Raw genomic sequence first — 20,404 nt, 5'->3', positions numbered from 1 at the left:
ATTATCGATCCGGTGACGCATACAACACAAACTTTTTAAGAACGTTATCGATTTTGTTTTAACCTACACGCTTAGCGTTAGGCTTTATAACAGTTTCGAGAAAATATATATGCGTTACGAAATTCAGCGTAATCGCGTGTCAAACGCGAAATGACGTGCCTTTAGTGAGAATTTAGATCGATAACCGGATAATTGCATTTTGTAAAATCATGTTCACTAATTACGAGATAATTATTATAACGTTTTAATTCTTATCATAATAGATCCTTTTTTTTCTCTCTTGTTATTATAAACATATTTATTTCGTAAAATTTATATTCTGTAAAAAAAAGTTTCTCGTGTTAAACCTTATTGTTAATACAACTGATAATTGCATTATTTTTTTGCGAACGTCAGGAAAACAGAACAAAATCGTAAAATATTTTTAATGGAAGCGTCTAACTAACAATATGTTGAGTCATCATCTGTTTCAATCAACGGGTTAAAAATTTATTATAGAGTCGTGAGATAGCGTATTCTATGTACTCGAGTATGGAATGGAAATTTTAATCCGAAGGTTACGCGATGGATACGCCAATATCATCGCGGATGGTACCGATGAAACAAGCGGCCGTTGCACGCGATATATAAACGAATTATTCCGCATTTTAAGTATGAGCCTGTGTGTTACGAGCCTTTGCGATTGTATGTATAAGCACTAACTCACTTATACGCTCTTAAGTAGTATGAACGTAGAAATATGTGTGAGTATATACTTGTAAGGTATTCTGAGTGTTTACGACTTATCAAACGTCATTTGTATTCCGAAAAAGCGATAAAGATTCGCTGAGTTATACTTATATCGCGCATAAACGATGTATATTTATTCTATTTAAGATGTTAACTTTTATATATATTTTATTTGGAAAAATAGGCAGAGAGAGAGAGAGAGAGAGAGAGAGAGAGAGAGAGAGAGAGAGAGAGAAACGTGTATATGTACTTATTATATAGAATAAAAAAAAGAGAAACTATTTCGATCGCGATAATTATTGCGATAAAGGGAAATCTAAGCTAAGTGAAAAATGAAATTTATCTTATATCATGATCGTCACGTTCCATTGATGTATATCATTAAAAAAAAAATATGATATCATTAAAAGAAAGAATGTACGACTTTGATTCAACTTTCGTAATCTCTGGCTCGTTTATTCGTGGTTTATCGATCCTACTAGGAATTTCGTGCGACTCTTAATCGCGCAGGTATAATACATATTTTTCCTGTTCTGCAGTTTGTTGTCGAGAGCGTTCTAGGTAAGACTCTCTGTAATTTCTCCTTCGCATTCTCTTCACGTATAGAGGGTGTTCCAAAAGGTTTAATCCATATTTCAGGAACGTATCGAGGTTTTCCCATGGAACGTCGTTTATTTATGTATTTATTTTTTGTAATATACCATATAGAGGAGAGCATCCATTAATTAGCATGCATGGATAAAAATGATATTTTTTACAAATGTACAAATCCTGTTAACAGTTGAATTAAATGATAAAAAATAAATTAATCGGGTTAGATTATTTTGATGCAATTTTTTATCGTATTTGGATCTATCAAAGGATAAGTAGCATCAATATCATAAACGATCAACTTCAAAAGCATATCGTTAGTTGATCGCATACGGTAATTGGTTGTTATTAAAATGTTGTTCTATGGGATTTCCTTGATATATTTCTGAAATATTGGTTAAATCTTTTGGGACACCTTGTATACATTCTTACATACGTAGGAGTAGTTACATAGGTAGGTGAGTAGCAACCAGAAAACGAGCGATGAGAATCGACTAGCTCTGAGGGTAACGGACGGCTCGAGCCAGTCGAACCGTTGCTTTCACGCGAATCGTGCCTCTTCCAAGTGCCTTCCGTATTTTTCTTTCTCTCTCTTTCATTCTTCGTTTCTATTACGAAGACTTAGAATCGATTTTTAAATCGGCATCGTTCCGAATAATTTAACTTTTTTCGTTTCGGTGTGAGAGGTACCTTTACTTTTATAGCCTTTCTAATCATCTCCGAAGAAATAACACGAATAAATCTCTTGGGTATGTTTTCAATCGATTCTTGAAATAAAATATAAGACAGATAATATAGATATTTCCTGTTACACAGTAATATTTGCAACAATATTTTTTTTTTGTTAATCTTATATAATAAAGATTTGAGATGATCAATAATTCTTTTTCTTTTCTTCTTCTCTTCTTGTTAATGAATCTATGTCGACTTTATTAAAAATCTTATTAAGTTACTTATATATATATATATATATATATATATATATATATATATATATTATTCTAAATTGTTATTATTTAAGAAAGTAACAAAGTATTGTCATTCCTTCCTTGTTATTATAAATTGTTCTGTATCGTTTCTATTCAACGTATCGTTTATTATACACAGTTCGCGGAAGGAAATATGTAAATATTTTTCAATAGCGTTTGTAGCTGTTGTGAGAGAAACTTAATACCAGCAGGACGTCTCCGTGTGATATACAATCGATCGAGTCGCGTCTCGAGGTCGACGTACTTGCGTTAACTGGAACCTTCTAAGGAGGGCAGCGTATCGTCCTGCGAAAAAGGACAACTCGGCGACGTTTATAGCGAGTGATCGACGATCTCCTTGCGAAAACGAAAATTATCCTTCTTCGTTTTTCTTAGAGAAGAAACTTGAAGTTGTCGAGTTCGTCGAAAGAGAGAGAAAGAGAGGCAAAGAGAGGAAAGGAGGGAGGTTGGAGGGAGGAACGAGGAACGTATATTTTCGTTCGAAATATCGTCGATGTCGAGACGAGGTACTTTACTCGGAGAAACGTCTTTCAAATTTTTCTGCCTTTTGATAGACGACAGAAAAAGAATAAAACAGAATAATATGGGATAAGATAAAATAGAAAGGAATGCAATAGGATATGTTTATGTTTGGCTGGATAACTCCAAAACAAGAAAAAAATACGAAAGAAGAAGAAGAAGGGAAGAGGAAAAAGAAAAAGAAAAAGAAAAAGGAGAAGAATAACGACGGAAACTAAATTACAGTTGGTTGTCGTCGTGAAATCAATTTACGAAATTAATCCTTTACGATCCGTCTGTCTCATTCAATGGACTATCAGCAAGTCCGTATTATTTCGTGAAATCAATTTGTTAAATTAATCCCTTGCGATTCGTTTGTCTCGTTCAATGGACCATCAGAACATTCAAGTCTATTTCGGAACAATGTTATAAAATATTTGAGGATGTGGAATAGTATTGAAATAATAATATGAAACATTATTCCAGGTAATATTGTATGATTTAATTCTCTACAATGGAATCATCGAAACGTGAAGGATGAAAACGATTTTTTAAAAATAGTTGTAGAGTATAATAGTAATGATAATGATAATATTAATAATAATAATAGTAATAATAATAGTAATAATAATCATTATCATCAATTGCATTTCATGTGAGCGTTAATTGTAAAATTATAATTATCTATTTAGTAGAACATGACTGTGTGTGAGATATAATCTTGATAGAGCGATAAGTTGATTTCATTTAAAAACTAAGAAACACTGTATGGAGTAATAAAACGATTATTATGTAAAACTGAATAAAAATTATTATTATTATTGTTATTAAGCTTTGAAAAAAGTTGATCGTTATTGAGAAATTCGATAAGAAAAAATAAATAAGTAGTCGAATGAGACTGTTCGTCATTCTCGTCGTGTTTCTTCGACAACCAACTCGACAGCTGTCACAAACTATCGGTCTGGATTTCCACGGATGAGTTCGTAGCGAAGGAATAGAAGTAGAAGTATAAGAAGAAGAAGAAGAAGAAATAGAAGAAGAAAAAGAGGAAAAAGAAGAAGAAAAAGAAGAAGAAGAAGAAGAAGAAAAGTAGGAAAACGCGTGGAAGGAAAGCTTTCGGTGTGAAAGATTTTCGATGTCTAGACGTGTTTTCTCTTTCTATTTTTCTCCCTCTCTCTCTCTCTCTCTCTCTCTCTCTTTCTTTCTTCGAGCGTCTTTTACGAAGACCCGCGGCAACATCGAGAATCTAGCTTGCTTGAAAATTCGAGAGTGGAAGAATGCTTCGTCGCTTTCTTCGTCCGTACGAACCTTCCTTCTTCCTCGTATCGAAGAAAGTTTTAGAATATAACCTTGGAAGAAGAAAAAGAGGATGAGGAGGAGAAGAAGAAGGAGGATGAGGATGAGGATGAGGATGAAGAGAAGGAGGAGGAAAAGAAGAAGAAGAAGAAGAAGAAGGTAGCGAAGGTGATGGCGGGTAGCAGGCAGTCGAGATGATTGATAGCAAAGAGCACGAGCGTGCGGCACAATGGGGCCAGAAATATGAGAGTGGAATAAAATTCATAGCGGTTGCCAAGGGAGACGTTAGCGCGTAGCACGATTGAGATGCAAATGTGCGGCGAGACACCCGGTAGAAGGAATATTCTCTCTCACTCTTTCTCTCTCTTTCTCTTTCTATCTTGTTAAAAGTAACGATACATTAGCTCTCTCTGTCTCCGTGGACTCGCAAAAGAGAAATTTTTTCTCTTCTCTTCTCTTCTCTTCGTCGAAAGGATGACCTTACCGGAATTCTTCTTTTGATTTTATGCCTTCTTTTTCTTTCTTCTTCTTCTTCTTGTTGATTTTAAAATCGATACCCGTTGGATGAATTTGTTCTAACAAATCGAACGTAGTTCACATATGTATATGTACATACGTGGAATAATTTATTTCGTAATCGGCGCGAACTCGACAACTTGTTTTATTAATGCCACGATATTTTTTGTCTCGTTTAGGTTTATCCTTCGAGTCCGGTTAATGGCTGTCACGGTCGTCGGCTAGGGGCCAGGCGTCCGAGGAAGTTTCCAGGCTGTCAGAGCAAAAATACAGCTTGTACCCGATGAGTGTGAGTATAATCTATTATATATATATGTACATGTAATACTTATCGTTCGCTTATATCGACGTTTGTCGAAATTTTTTGGAACGTTGCCACCTCGCCAGTTTTTCGAATTTACTTTTTTCTCTCTGTTTTTTTCTTCTTTTTGAATAACGAAGAAAGAAAATAGACGTCATCGTACGATGTCACGTGGAAAGAATTTATTTTATAATATTATCGAGAGGAAATTTATATTTGTTATTCGGTACGAAAATCCCAAGGCAAGAGATTCTTTTTTATCCGTTCTATTTTTTTTTCTTTTTTTTTTAAATACATTTTAACTTCTCTAACGATTACGCAGTTATCTAAAAATTTCCTTCAGAACACTTTGTGTCATCTTTCAATTAACGCGTAAGACTTCACTGGCAAAAGATCGTGGCTCCTTTACCAACAAGAAACTTACGAGTTCCTCGCCAGCTCGATGAGGGTCTCGACTTTTATTGAACTTAATTTCTTCGACTCGATTGATTTAACTCGATCGCGACACTCGCCGCTACTATTATAAACGAATTCGAAAAGCTTCCGATACTCTTTCTAGTTATACGTATGATTCAGGCGTTACTAACATAGATGACATTATTAATTTATTTATAAATAGCTACGCGTTTATCTACTCAACGAATGGTTTTGAATTGCAACGAATATGCGATTAGCAAACGCAATTAACCATCGGAATTTTATTTGTTTCTTCGTTTTCTTTATCTTTTTTTCTTTTAGTTTCTTTCTAGAAAGTTTTCCGAAATTTCTTTCGTAATAAGTTTGCAAAATATGAACTTCTCGAAGTCTCTATACTTTGTCCAAGTTACGTACTTCTAGATGTTGCAAAATTGAAGGAAAAAAAAAGAAATAAACGATGGCACTTATCGTGAAGGCCTTAGTGATAAGCTTCAATGTGATAATAAAAATAAGTAAGTAGTAATACCGTTATCTTTTGTAACAGGTTAGATCGGCAGGTGGTCATATGGTGAAGCAGAGGAGGTTTATCGGGAACACAAACAACAAGATGATCAATATACGGGAACATTTATAGGCCCTTCGATATTAGTGAAATAAATATCAAACGAAGAAAATCAAGTATTTTCGAATCGAAAGAAGGAAAGGTTTTTTAGGTGATGTTCCTGAATGTGGCGGATCCGAAGGTCTATTCTAGTTGAAGAAGTGTCACGTTACGGATGTATAGGGTGCTCTTGTGAGGTGCTAAAAAGAAGAGAATCAAATCGAGATAGGAAAAAGAGAAAAGGAAAAGGGAAGGAAAAGAGAAAAGCGAGATTAGAGAAAAGCAAGGCGACATATCCAGAGAAGAAGGAAGGACGATATATAAATGCGTCTGGGTTGATGCGTCTGTGATTCGTTATACTGTGGCATAATTTACTCGCCCTTTTGCCCTTGCTTCTTTACGAAATAGATTTCTTTTTATCTTTATTTTCTTTCTTATTAAAAAGGTAAGAACGATTTTTAATAACATTTACACGGTCATCGTTCGTTCGTTCCTTCTTTCCTTCGTACGTTCGTTCGTTCGTTCGTTTTGTAACGTTGATGATTAGAAGATCGACCACGTGAGTGTTCAACAAAGTATTCCGAGTTAATTATTATTGACGATTTTTATAATCACATCGAGTTTATCGTTATTAAATATCTTTTTAATATAATTGATATTACATGTATTTTGTTAATAAAAGTTCATCTTTAAGGGAAGAAAGAAAACGTCGATCGTGAAAATATCTCCGAATGTTTGAAATGAACAAAAAGGGAGTGGGAAAAAGAGAAAGAGAGAAAGAGAAAAGAGAAAAAGAATATAAAAGAGGAAATATTTTCGATTTATCGATGGAAACAAGCGTGCAACGAACGGTGGGACGGCTCCGCTGGCGAGCATTACACGCGCGTGTCCTCGTTTCCGCAAGGCGTAATTGCAAATCGTAGTGAAAGTCGTCGAGCGAGCGAGCGAGCGATCGCGTATTCCCCGGCAAACATTCGAGAGCGAACGAACGAACGAACGAACGAACCAACGAACGAACCAACGAACGAACGACGGCGTTGTAGTGGAAAATTTATTATCGGTCTCTCTCGTCCGTGATGGAACGTTTATATCGACCGTGCGTTTCCTCGTACGAACGTTCGTCCGTTGCTCGTTCATGAAACAGATTCGTCCACGTTGTTGGAAAAATTTTCGTGAAGTTTTCCGTTCGCCGAGCCTACAAGCGTAGGAACACATGTATATGTACGAGAAGATCGATTTGAATTTTTCACTAAAATCTTTTTCGTCGTATCCGAAAGAATGACACACTTTTTTTCCTTTCTTTTTTTTTTATTTTCTTCTCTCTTTTTCAGATTTTCAGCAGTCCGTCCTGACGGATTCCTTTTTTTTCTTTTCTCTGTCTTTTTCTTTCTTTCTTTTTCTCTCTCGCTCCATTTTTATATTATTTCATGTTTTTTTTTCTTTTTTTTCTTTTTTTTTGCTATTAGAAAAATATTTTCTTGTGATTATTTAAACACAAGGGTGATGATGTACGACGATGACGACGGATAAGCCAAAGTAATCGAGTGATATTTTTTTATCGATATACATTATTCGTTCTTACTCCTACCTTTTGAGAGATAAATAGATAGGTAAATAAATAAATAGGTAGGTAGATAGATAGATAGATAGATAGATAGATAGACGAATAGACAGACAGACAAACAAACAGATAGACAGACATAGAGAGAGAGAGAAAGGGAAAAAAGGCAGAAGGTAGAAAGAAAAAAGAGTAAAAAAGGAAGGTGGGAAATGCGAAAGGTAGATAAACGTATAAGATTTATATAACGAATGAGAACAGAACGATATATATATATATATATATGGAGAAAAGCTGAGAATACTTCAAAAGCATATGACAGGCACAGGATCGATTGTTACGTACAACAACAACAACAACAACAACAACTACAATAACGAAAATATATACGCACGAATATAAGCAGCATACACACGCACGTGTATGGTGGTGTCATTCGAGCTTGTTACGCTCGACAATTTTCACTTTTCTCGACCTATGTGCCAGACAGGCAGAGCTTTCTTCATAATGGTGAGTACGACAAGAACATACGCTTCTATTATTCCTTCTCTTTCTTTTCCCTATCTTTTCCTTTTTCCTTTTTTTTAACGTAATCAACTTGGAGCTAATCCATTTTGTTTGTTTTTTTTTTATACCTTGGTATGTACCTATGCGTCACGTTAGAACCGAAGCTTTTTCATTTCCCTTAATATTTAGACGATACGTATTGTAAAACGACAAGGTACTGGCCTGTTACGATGCAACCATCGATCATTGACATCGATCGACCATAACTCTCCCTACGAAGAGACTTTTTCTGTCTACGACGTCGACCTTCGATACGATCGGAGCATCGAGAGAGAACAATTTTGCTTGACCGTCCTGTCAAACAAGCGGAACTTTCCACTCATTTTGGTGTATACCGCATGGCACGTAAATACAAATTACACCGGTCGTAATATTAAAAGAGACATTTTTTCTCTCTTTTTTTCTTTTCTTTTTTCTTCTTCCTCCTTTTTCTTTCTTCTTTTTTATCTTTCTCTTTTTTTCAATACGAATTTTACTTTTTCCTTTTTAAAGATTATTTATATCAGGAAGAGAAAGCTTAGGAATAGAAATTTTTAGATTAACGTAATCGTTCTAATAGACTGCATGTATAAAAACATGCGATCGAATATATAACACGTGTGGTTGTCTAAAGAATGAACTGACCTATAAGCATATGCATAAGTTTATCTATGTACACACGTACTAAGGCATTCTAATACTTTCTTAGAACGCAGTATCACGATTCCTAGAGACATTGATGGATTCGATCGCTTTTTCCGGAGAAACAATTTTTGAGAAACACTTTTCGAGATTAACGCGTCGATCCAGTTTGATCAATTTATTCGCATACATTCATATAATGGGTTCGATCATATATATCTAATTTTTTTTTTTTTTTAAATTCATGCACTTTATTTTTTTTCAAATCTTTCGTAAATCAAATGTTCTCTTTTTCTTTTTCTTTTTTCTTTCTTTAAATTTCGTAACGACTACAAAAGAATGCTTTTAAAATGTATGTCGTGGCATTCTCTGCTGCTTTTTTTTTTCCCTTGGTCAACTTGTTGTCTTAATTGAAGAAAGAATTGATCCTCGAGTATTAATCACGAGTGAAATTTATTTCTCAATTTATCCATTGGAAATTCTTTTTCTTCTTCTCCTTCTTTTCCTTCTTCTTGATTAACGTACGTTTATTTCTCCCGATAAATTTTAATCGTACTCAATTTGATATAAACAAGGAAGAGACGTTGGTTTTTGCTTTAAAATCACGAAATATTATCGAAGATATTTTCAACACTCGCGTATGTATTTATCCATGTATGTATATATGTATATATGTACCTATGTACACAGTATAATCCCCATAATCGTATCGTTTCATTACAAAGGATATGGGAAAAAGAAAAACGCAGTATCCGGTGACCGTCGTGTTGGTTATTCGGGAAAGGTTAGAGTTTCCCTTTTTTTTTTTTTTTTTTTATATTTTTTCAAAACGATAACGCCATGAGGTTGTATAGGATCACGTTCTCTTCTTTCCTTTGTACACAGAGAAAGAGACTAATCTCGAGGCGGAGGAAATAACGCACCCGCATCGTGCGGATTTATCGCCGAGAAGGAATTTATATAGCTTCCTACGAAAGCGTCATTTCTTTTTCGTTCCACTCGTTCCGAAGAAAACAAAAATGAAAGAAAGAGGGAGAGAGAAAGGTAAACGAGTTTATATGAAATAATCGATATTATCGATACACATCTTCTTTATTTTATTTTAGTTTATTTTATATTTTAATACACATCTACGTGTGGCACAATTGTGCGACGTATAATAATCATTAATAATTATTTCCATTTTATTTTATTATACTTTATTATGTTGTATTTCTTCATTTTCGTATTAATCTTGTATTTTATTATAAGATTTTATGTTTTTCTTTATTGACAACACGACGATAAAGCGTGAAATATGCAACAAGAACAATCCGGAATGTAAATGGACATCGTCGAACCAACTCGTTCGGTCGTAGCTATTTTCCTAAGTGTTATAATAGAGGCACGTGGAAAACACACGTGCATTAAACTACCTCCCTCCCTCTCTCTCTCTCTTTCTCTTTTTCTCTATCTTTATCTCTTTCTCTCGTTTTAAGCGTCTCTTTATCCTGGCATCTAGAGTTTGCCCTCTTGTTTTTCATTAAATGAATTCTCGTTTGTTCATACAAGGATGAATCATTAGCATAAGCTTTCGAGTTGTTAGAGCAAATCGTTTCGACGAAACTAATACGAAGAATAGATGAAGCGGACTCTAAACGATGAAATTAAAGATGAAAGGATCGGCTAAATTGGGCTATGATAATGAGAGCAGAATAATATAGAGATAGTCGATCGATCGATCGATCGATCAATGGATCGATGGATCAATCGATCGTTCGGTCGAAGTAAACGATAAATTTATATTATTTTAACGAGGAATCCGAAGCGAGCTTGTCGAGAAATTTGGAATAATAATTATTTCTACGCTCTATCCGTGTTCCAACGTAAATGCCTATTTCGCGGGGATATAGTGCGACGATCGTAATGAAGTATTTACCTCTACGTTATTAACGATCAATTTCGTTAGCCGGAAGTCCAACTGCCGAACGTAAATTATTCACAGTCCAACGCTATACACACACACACATATATATATATATATATATATATATATAAATATATGTATGGAATCATGTGTCTATCTATATGTCTATATAGATATATAATATATAACAGCGAGAGAATCGGACGTATTAGAGGTATGCTAGATTGAACCAAATAATTATTTGCGTGAGTATAAGTATGACACGTTCATCGATGAATTCCTTTAATACTTGATAGTAACTGTAAGCTAGTATAGGTCGGATATTTCGATAGCACGATAGAAACATATAAATATTTAAGCGATGTCGATAATTTGCCTTAAAAATTCGATATATAGGAAAAATGTTGGAGGAGAAAAGGATATAAAGAAAAATATACAGGATAAAGTAAGGCTAGACGAGACTAGACGAGACTATGTGATATTGCTGTAGGCGTATAAGATGGCCACATCAGTCAATTTATTTTTAATAGAAGTAAACTCAATGATTACACGTTGAAAGGGAATTAATAGACAAAGCTGGATATTTACATGATCGTAGGAAATATGCATGAGATGATAATAGAACTGTAATGTAGATAAAAGATAGAGAGAAGGAAATATATCTTTCGAGTTGTTAAAGTTTCATTGCCACTGTATTTCTTGAACATTATCGATCGATCAATAAATTTTCTCGATGATAGATAAGTCACGTTAACAGTTGCGAATAAATGCCATATAATTGATAAAAGCGTGCAAGCTTAAAAAGCTTTAGACCGTGATTATTATGTATATTAAAGTAGGTTATCGTTATTTCAGAGTTCCCCTTTACTATTCAATAGTATCTCGTTGAAATATAATCGAAATAGTGCAGGTTATTAAAACTATGAATGAGTAAGCGTACTTTATTATCGCTTTTGTAATTATCTTATTCCCTCTTGTTCCACATCGTGTTTTTTTTTCTTTTCCTCTTTTTTTAATCATAACTTTACATCCCTATATACTTTTCTTTTTCATTCTACCACTTAACGTAGAATCTTACATTTTCTATTATATCCTTGTTAGCCGTTTGCGTTATAGAAGGGGTTATGGATAGAGATAGGAAGAGGGAGAGGAAGGGAAAGAGAGAGAGAAATAAAGATAGAGAAGTGGGAAGTAGAATTTGCATAAAAGGCAGTCCATCGTTTCTTCGATGAATAATTTATCGTTATTAATATTCCGTTTACAAGCAACGATAGATTAAATTGTCATGCATAAAAAGCATATTTGTCTTGTTCGTTAAAAAAAAGAAATTATGTTTACTTTCACTATCAAAGTAATAGAAAACGGATAGAAATGAAAGCGATATTAAAAATATGATATATTGTATAAAGATTAAAAGTATGATATATTATATAAAGATTTATAAACATTAGTTTTTCTTTTTTTTTTATATGGACGAACGAATTTGCAAGTTTCGTGCAATCGGAAGATAAAATGAGAATGCAATTAATTGTAAGCTGACACCCGTTTTGAATCGGTTCGATTAAGTTATAGATCGATAAGATCGATCGATAGGTCGGTGCACTCTTTTTCTGTTTCTTTTTTTTTCCCTCGTTATTTCTGTTTATGCGGACATGCGATTAGTTTCTTTTAACTAATGTCAATCGAATACGACAAGATTCTTTGTACGGAATCGAAGATCGAGGATCGGTTCGTGGTTAAACGGTGTCAATCGATCGCGCATGATACATAAATATCGTCGGAGAGTGTCATAATTTTATTTCAACGATTTCTGCGTTCACGATCGATTACCGTGTTATTTCATCATTCGCCGTGATTTTTTTTTCTATGTTAACGTCGAAAGTATGAAAGAATAAGGAGAAACTTCCGATGACCTGATTTCCAAAATTTTATTTCAGTCCCCTTCTCCATCGATCCCTCTTCTTTTCTTTTTCACTTATTCATTCTCCCTCTTTTTGTCCTTCTTCTTTTTTTTCTTTACTTCGATCAACTTTCTCCTATCTTCCGATTTGTTCGATTTCAAACGAAACAGAGTGACGAAGAAAGAACGGACGACTATTTCAAGTATACCAACTTTGTGTTCACATTCGCTGCTGGATCGCTCGAGCTTCGGACGGTTTATCGAGCTTTCAACTTCTATTTTCGTCCTCGAACGAGTATCGTCGAGAGTTGCTTTCGTTCGTACACTTGCGAAAATCTACGAAGTTTTATATATGTATATATATATATATATATATATATATATATATATAAAATATATATATTTTACCTACTTAGAATTTTTATATTTTTTGTAAACTCGTCTTGATATATCGGATTAACGTCATGGAATGATTAATTTTGATTTGATTATTTTCTCTCTCTCTCTCTCTCCCTCCCTCTTTCTTTGTATTATTAAAAACATAAAAAATAAATTTTTGATATATCGTTCCCTATAAAAGCGATCGAGTTCGTTCCAAAGCGGTGGAAGTCTGTTCTTCATTAACGCTTTTAGTTCGTATTTGTATGGAAAGAGAGGCGAGGTTTCTTACGCAAATAGTATGCGTAAAATGTTCTCTTAAACGTGATGATCTAATCGCGCGCACGTCATTCACAAGTATGCATATCTTGACTGTGTGCTGATGGTATAAGTGGATGATAAACGCTTATCCGTGAGGTCTTTTCTGAAAGTTCAAATCGATCCCGATAGATGGAGACGTTTTGCGTAGTGAACGAGGAAACCATTCGATCGTGATCGATCGATCAAGATCTATCTTAGCGAAGATCGAACTCTAATGAAACCTTTAAACTTTCTGACGTGAAAATTGTTCACGATTCTTCGTTCCTTATGTAATAACGGTGACGATTATTTCAATAATAGATTCACGTTTAAGCATTCAAGGAGAACTTAGATTCGTGCGTTTATCGTCGGAAAGTAAACGTGATTTTTCTCGTAATATTTTCTTTTTTTTTTAAATTCTATTTTCTTTTTTAATTTTATCTTTGAGCACTTCAAAATTAGACCGAGTGAGAAGCTGACGACAGAGATCTCTTTTGTTAAATGTGAAATTATTTTATTTCATTTTTCGACAACCTAGTCTGATCTGAATTTTAATATATTAATATGTAAATTTAATTCTCTTTATTGTCTGGTACTGTGATACTTATGTATGTGGTTTGAGATTATTAAAGAGAATATTAAATTAAATACGATTACGATTATGTGTCCTACGATCTCTGCTGTAGTAATTGCACTTTTTGGAAGCTCGGTTTTCTAACAGAGAAAAAGAGAGAGAGAGAGAGAGAGAGGTGTTCAAACGTGAAAAATTTTCACTCTTCGCTCGGATGTTCCTCATCGCACTTTTTCCAACATCCAACCAGCAGCCTGAGGGTCGACGATTTTTTTTGTTTGCTGCTTTTCATCCTGGAAGAGAGAAACTCTCGGTACTTTCCCCTTTCTCTCTTTCGCATTATGAATTGCATCAACGCTCGCGTCGCAATTTATGCGCGTCGTGTGTTACCACCGGTGAAGAGAAAGAGAGAGAATGAAAGAAAGAGAAAGAATATGCAGTGAAGGAAAAAGAGGGAGACCAATGCTCGCGAAGAGAAGAAAAAACTGAAAGAAATTTCATTACCGATATAACAATTTTCGAATAAATTCTTTAGAAATATTTGCCATAAATTTTTCGTCGAATTAAATTATGAATAATAGGAAAATATTTTAACGTACGAAAGTTTTCAATTTCTATTATATATTTATATATATATATATATTTTTTTTTACGGAAAACTCATTTGGTCGAACTTTTAAATAATAAGAAAATTTCCGCTTTTATTTTTGGCTTTTAATGGAAATATTCGTTGAAATACGAAAAACAAAAAGAGATAAATTGAAAGAGAAAATAAAAAAAAGACAGAAAGATAGAAAGAAAGAAAGAAAGAAAGAAAGAGAGAGAGAGAGAGAGAGAGAGAGAGAGAGAGAGAGAAAGAAAGAGGAAGAGAATTCTAATTCAATTTGCTTTTAAAAATATCACGGAGAATTGGATTATCGAGGTGGTTCGTGCGTGCATCGGCTATTCGACGAATGGCAGTGGCTATATAGTAGAATAATCAAATGCTTGTTTATGAACAATGCACAAAGAATTTGATGAATTCTATTTTAATTTTACTTCGGATCGTTTCTCCTTTTCTTTTTCAATTCGTTCATTCATTGCATGGCAATATGCTTTCATTCTACACACGTCTCGTTATCGAACGTTGCCTTTTTTGAAACATTACGTCGCTCTCTCTCTCTTTCTCTCTCTTTCTTCGTCTTCTTTCTTCTTCTCTTTTTCGTCTCTCTTTCTTCTTTCTTCCTTTCTTTCTTTTTTTTATTTTTTTACTTCGAGTCAGATGTCTTAAAGGCATTGCTACTTCGTCTAAATGCGTGTCAACATTTTTCCTTACGCCCGATACGATTGGTAAACTCTTTCGAAATAAGATGCGATTTCGTCGAACGAAACTCACGTTCCTTCGTAATCGTTAAACATTCTTTTCTCCATTTCTTCGTCCCTCGAATGCTTGATTCTTTTGACCAATATTTAAGTACCGGCTTAAATTCGTTTTTTGCTTCAACGTCGGAAATTTTGTGTTCCTTTTGACTCTATCTCTGTTTCTCTGTCTCCCTGTTTTTTATTTTCGTTTTTTGTCTTTTCTTTTTCTTTCTTTTCTTACTTGCAGTTCGTACAATTCATCTTTCGAAATAATTCTCAGAGATCAAGAAATAATCTTGTTTTATTATCGAAAAAGTATTAATAAGTAAATTGAATTGAAGTAATTATGGATTTCTTCTTCGTTGAATTTCTTCTCTGAAGCATATGTTTTCATGAACATTCGAGAGCATAGATCATCGAAAGGATCATTAATCAGTGGGAAACAGCGTACCGTGACCGTACGATCACAGGAACTTAAGCCGTTCGACATTGAAGCATGTACGATTAACTCTGCTCGCTGGCGCTGTCTTATTGAGCGATCTGACCGATAATTCTTGGCGAATTAGCGAATCCGGTCGTAATATTGGTTCATTGATCATCGTTTTCTTAACGGCAGAATCGTGTAATTTATGTCGATGACGGAGATCTCGTAAGTCGGACTATCAAGATATTAGAATCATTCGTTTATTATCGACCGATCTAATCTCTTGCTTCGATCGTTAAGTAAATTACTTTTCTTTTAAAATTACACAGAAACAAACATACAGACACAGATACACAAGTCGGACTGAAAGTTTAGCCATAAGAATTCATGCGTTTTATTTTATTTCGTAATTTTCGAGACTTTTCGTTTTCTTCATTATCCTTGAATACTTCCTTCGAGTTATTCAGATAACGATGCATTTCTAAAAAGATAACAAGGTCTCACAATTGTATTCTGTTTTTCTCGTACTCGTTCACAGGACATAGGCCATTGTCTTTCTTACTCTTACACGATTCTAATCGAAATTTATTTTTGATTTTCCCAAGTACGAAAGACTCGGCGTATTAAAGAAACAGTGTTTACGAAGCGAGGAAACTGGAAGGAGAAGTTGAATCAGGAATTCTTATGGGAAAATGTGTGTGTGCGTGAGAGAGAGAAAGAAATAGAGAAAACATTAGAAGAAAGAATATGTAGGAAACGTTGCATCGCGATTACATTAAACGTACTTTCTTGCGAAAATGAGCCACCTTTTTCGGCTATCTTACTATTTTCTTTTTTTTCCTATTAAAATCTCTCTCTCTCTCTCTCTCTCTCTCTCTCTCTTTCTCTCTTTTTCTCTTTCTTATTCTCCAACGTACTTCTTATCGTTCCTAGCTCTTTGTTATCGAGGCAAAACGTACTTTCCTTCGCTCGTTCGACGACAAAATTGATGTTCACCGAGGTGTGGTTATGGAGCATCAGCCTTGATGAAAAGTTGGAAACTTTTAAAGTATCTTGTAAAACGAGCTGAGAGAAAGAGAGAAAGATAGATAGATAGGTAGATAGATAGATAGATAGATACATAGATAGATAGATAGATAAAAAAAGAGAAAGACAGAGAGATAAAGGAAGCGGACACACGTCTTCCTTTAGTCTCCATTCTCGTCTAGTATCGTCTTATAAAATCCCTCGGATCATCAAAAGGGTCGAGTTGAGAAGAAAAAAAAAAAGAGAGTAAAAAAGAAAAAAGAAAGAAAGAAAGAAAAAAGAAAAGAAGGGCCACCTTATCTCTCTTCGACGCGCTCACATACCCTACGAAATTGTTTAATGGCTCGTTCTCGGTGTTATCGCCTTAACCGGGGGTGAAGAAGGGGAAAAAATTTTTTACAACTCGCGAGAGTCCTTCGGTGAAATTGCTTAATGGTTTTCGCTCGATCTCGCGAGTAAGAGAAAAAGAGAGAGAGAAAGACTGGACTCGATCCAGTACATACATACATATGTATATATATATATATATATATCGAAAGTTGAATAAACCAAATAATGGTTGGTTACGGAGTTAAAATAATTAACGCACTATGTTCAATTTTTAATTAAAGTTTGTTTCGTTTTTGCGAATTTCAAATCATTTACTATATTTTCTTCCTTTTTTATACATTTTTTACTTTATTTTTTTTTCTTTTTTTGTATCTTTTCATTCGACGTAGAGATTGAATGGGACGGATTAAAGCTTGTTCTAAATACAGACATTCGTCCTCTTCATCTATCTTTTTCTTTTTCTTTTTCTATCTTTCTTTTTCTTTTTATATAGTAAAATCAAATGGTAAACAAGTACGAAGACGTGATCACAGGGCTCGTCAGCGTTGATGGAAATTTCAAAAGTTTCGAGCACGCTGTATGTACTTACGCATGTACATATATATATATATATATACACATATATATACCCATATACATACATATATACATATAGTTCTCCAACTATCTCTCCCTATCTCTCTTTCTCTCTCTCTCTCTTTCTGTCTCGCAACTTTTCGCTAATGTCCTCCTCGTCCTCTTTGTCGTCCTTCGCGCTTTATCGTCAAAGGCAGTGCGCATCCTTCGTACTAAAGTGCATCCAGCGCGAGAGAAATGATTTATTTCGAGTTCAGTGAACTCTTTTCCTCCACACTGTAGAAAAGTTACGATCGTTGGTTATGCTCGACGTTTATCGCCGACTATTTCGATTTTTGTTATGTTAAATTGTATTACAAGGCAAATCAAGGGCACAAGATGAAGTTATTTCTTGATAGATGAGCATAATATCGAACAAGGGTCTTGAAAAGAATTTGTAGAAAATTGCTGGATTGCAATAAAGAGGAAAAAAGTGTAATCGTCCGTTCCATTTTTTTTTTTTATACTTTTCTCATCGAATAATATCGATCTCTCTCTTTCTCTCTCTCTCTCTCTCCCCCTCCGTCTATCTCACTTTCTCTCTCATTCTTTGTCGAGGAAAAAATTTTTCTTTTTTTTTTTTTCATTGTGTTCCTCCGATAAAAGATAACGATCGTTATACGAGTTTATCGGAGACTTTCCGTGAAAATTTCACGCTTTCCGAGTATCATCTTGTTCTCTCTCTTTTTCTTTTTGCCTTCTTTAAAGCCGATAAAAAATAACGGGAGTTACTTACTAGATATTTCTCATTTTTCATTATCGCAATAAAGAGTTAGTTCTTTTTCCTATCGTTCTTCTCTCTCTCTCTCCCTCTGTCTTAATAAATCATTTTTCTACAACTTCACACGAGTCATATAATAATTAGATTTTTATCAGAGCCTCGCTCTCTCTGTCTCTGTCTCTCTTTCTCTCTTTCTCTCGTAGATGGAAAGAAAACGAGTACTTGGATATAACAGCAAGTTTCTCTTTGACACGAAGAGAACATGTTATAATAACGGAAGTGTTATCGATCCGATTCTTACTCTCTCCATCCCCCCTTTTCTTTCTTTGTCTCTTTATTGCATAGCATCTGCATGTGTTTTATAATTAAGACCTTTTTGAACGTGTGAGAGGGAATACAAAGTACTTACGATTAATGAATAATATCATTGCTCGTCGATTACAAGCTTTTTAATAAACATAGTAGAATATTGATATTCTTTTTTATATAAATCGTTTCATCTCAAATTTTGTTGATCGAAAATTGAAAGAGACTATTATGGGATGGTTAGTTTTGACGACTTTTTGAGACTCCTGGAAACTCTGTTGTTCGGCCATCGAGTGGATTATACTTAAAACAAGTTGTGGTACGGTTTCTCCTACATTGGTGATACTTCAAAGCGGCTCAAAGGTTGGTCAAAGTGCTTTCATAATTGTTAATAGGAAACAATTGTTGTTTAGTCCCCTAAACTAGTACGAGAGAGAGAGAGAGAGAGAGAGAGAGAGAGAGAGAGAGAGAGAGAGAACGGGAATGGTCTGTCCTGTTGGACATTGGTTTCGCTTTAAGGATGCTATTCTATTTCTCTCTCTCTCTCTATCTTCTCTATTTCTCTCTCTATCTTTTTGCATGTCTCCCTTTACAATTTTGGTTTCATTGATTTCTGGTAAAGCAATTAGAATGACAACGAAACGGAGTAATGACTTTTGGAGTTTTTTTTTTTTCAAAGTTGTACAAGAAGAGATTTTTCTTTTTCTTTCTTCTCTCTACTCCTCGATAGTTCACGAAAGCGGAAATAGTTTCGAGACTCTTTTCATCTCGGATTATATATTATATTTCGAGATAGGAGCTCGTACTTCGTTCGACAGTTTTCATTTTTTATCTTAAGAGAAAAATTCCTAGCGCTTTTCGATCGTTCAATTATGAAGGAAAAAGATGAGGTAGATAGGTAGATAGGTAGAGATGGGTGGATGGTAGGTAAGATGGGTAGATAGGTATTACTGCACTGTATATCGACGTTGAAAATCTTAAGAGCCAGTCCTGAGGAAGGAGGCTGGGCAACTTCTTTAATCGCGTTATCGCAATTAATTAATCGTCTAGACCGTAGACGAGAGATATCTCGAGAGAAGAAGAGTACAGTCAAAGAGGAGTAAGAGCAAGGAAGAGACGCGACGAATGGATGATGGTGGTGGTGAGGGAGAGGAGAGGAAGATAAGGGGGAGAAAAGAGGGGAAAAAAAAGTTCGTCCGAAATGAATTCACCAGCGAACTCTCTACGTCGGCGAAGAAGATCGACTGTCTATTTTTAACGGACGAATCTATATTAGGGTCGCTGTACTTGGGAAGCTTGTTTCACGATCGAAGCCAAATGCAGAAGGCGTGCAACAATAGAAAATAGGTGTATATATGTGTATATGTATATACATGCACGTATATACAACGTATATATACATAGAGTAATCTATACTGGATCCAATCTCGTATAAGATACGATAGGCTTTTAATTAATTCCTTTCTCGTTCTCCAAATTTGGCATTGATCCATAGATGTTTTAATTCTAACAGAAATATACTTGTTTTAATTATGATCTCATCCTATGCGTGCGTGTGTGTGTTTCTGTGTAATCGAGATAACTATAGAATTTTTTAGGAAGATAAGAAAAATCGTCAAATATTTGTTCCGAGAGAATTGGGTCACCGTGTCGGTTGATCTGTATCGCTTATATTCGGCACGGCTCTCTCGCGGCAATCAGCAGGGACTGCAGCAACTAAGGTCGCTCACAATTTGTATTTTATGTATATATATATATATAATACATACAGCCACACACATACACATGCACCAGGAATAATCGATTTCACTGTTATTTCGTCGTGCGTCTTCATTTTTAGTCTCGCATATACTATCTCCGAGACCAATTCTTAAAATTGATCTTCGTAATGTCTTTCGTTCA

General features: G+C 34.7%; 1 protein-coding gene across 2 annotated transcripts in view; it reads left to right on the top strand.

The window, feature by feature from the left end:
• The window catches only part of LOC122629579 (multidrug resistance protein homolog 49-like), a 57,804-nt gene that overhangs the window by 6,411 nt on the left and 30,989 nt on the right, over positions 1 to 20,404 (top strand). For both annotated transcript variants that reach the window (XM_043813142.1, XM_043813144.1), the window contains exons 2-5: positions 4,799 to 4,908; positions 5,882 to 6,383; positions 7,270 to 7,717; positions 7,819 to 8,006. The gene's annotated coding sequence lies outside the window, so the exon portion shown is untranslated. The remainder of the gene's footprint in view (positions 1 to 4,798; positions 4,909 to 5,881; positions 6,384 to 7,269; positions 7,718 to 7,818; positions 8,007 to 20,404) is intronic.

This window comes from Vespula pensylvanica, chromosome 5 (genome assembly GCF_014466175.1).
Source record: "Vespula pensylvanica isolate Volc-1 chromosome 5, ASM1446617v1, whole genome shotgun sequence".
In the NCBI taxonomy this organism is placed as follows: Eukaryota; Metazoa; Arthropoda; class Insecta; order Hymenoptera; family Vespidae; genus Vespula; species Vespula pensylvanica.
This window is presented reverse-complemented; position numbering and strand designations above follow the sequence as displayed.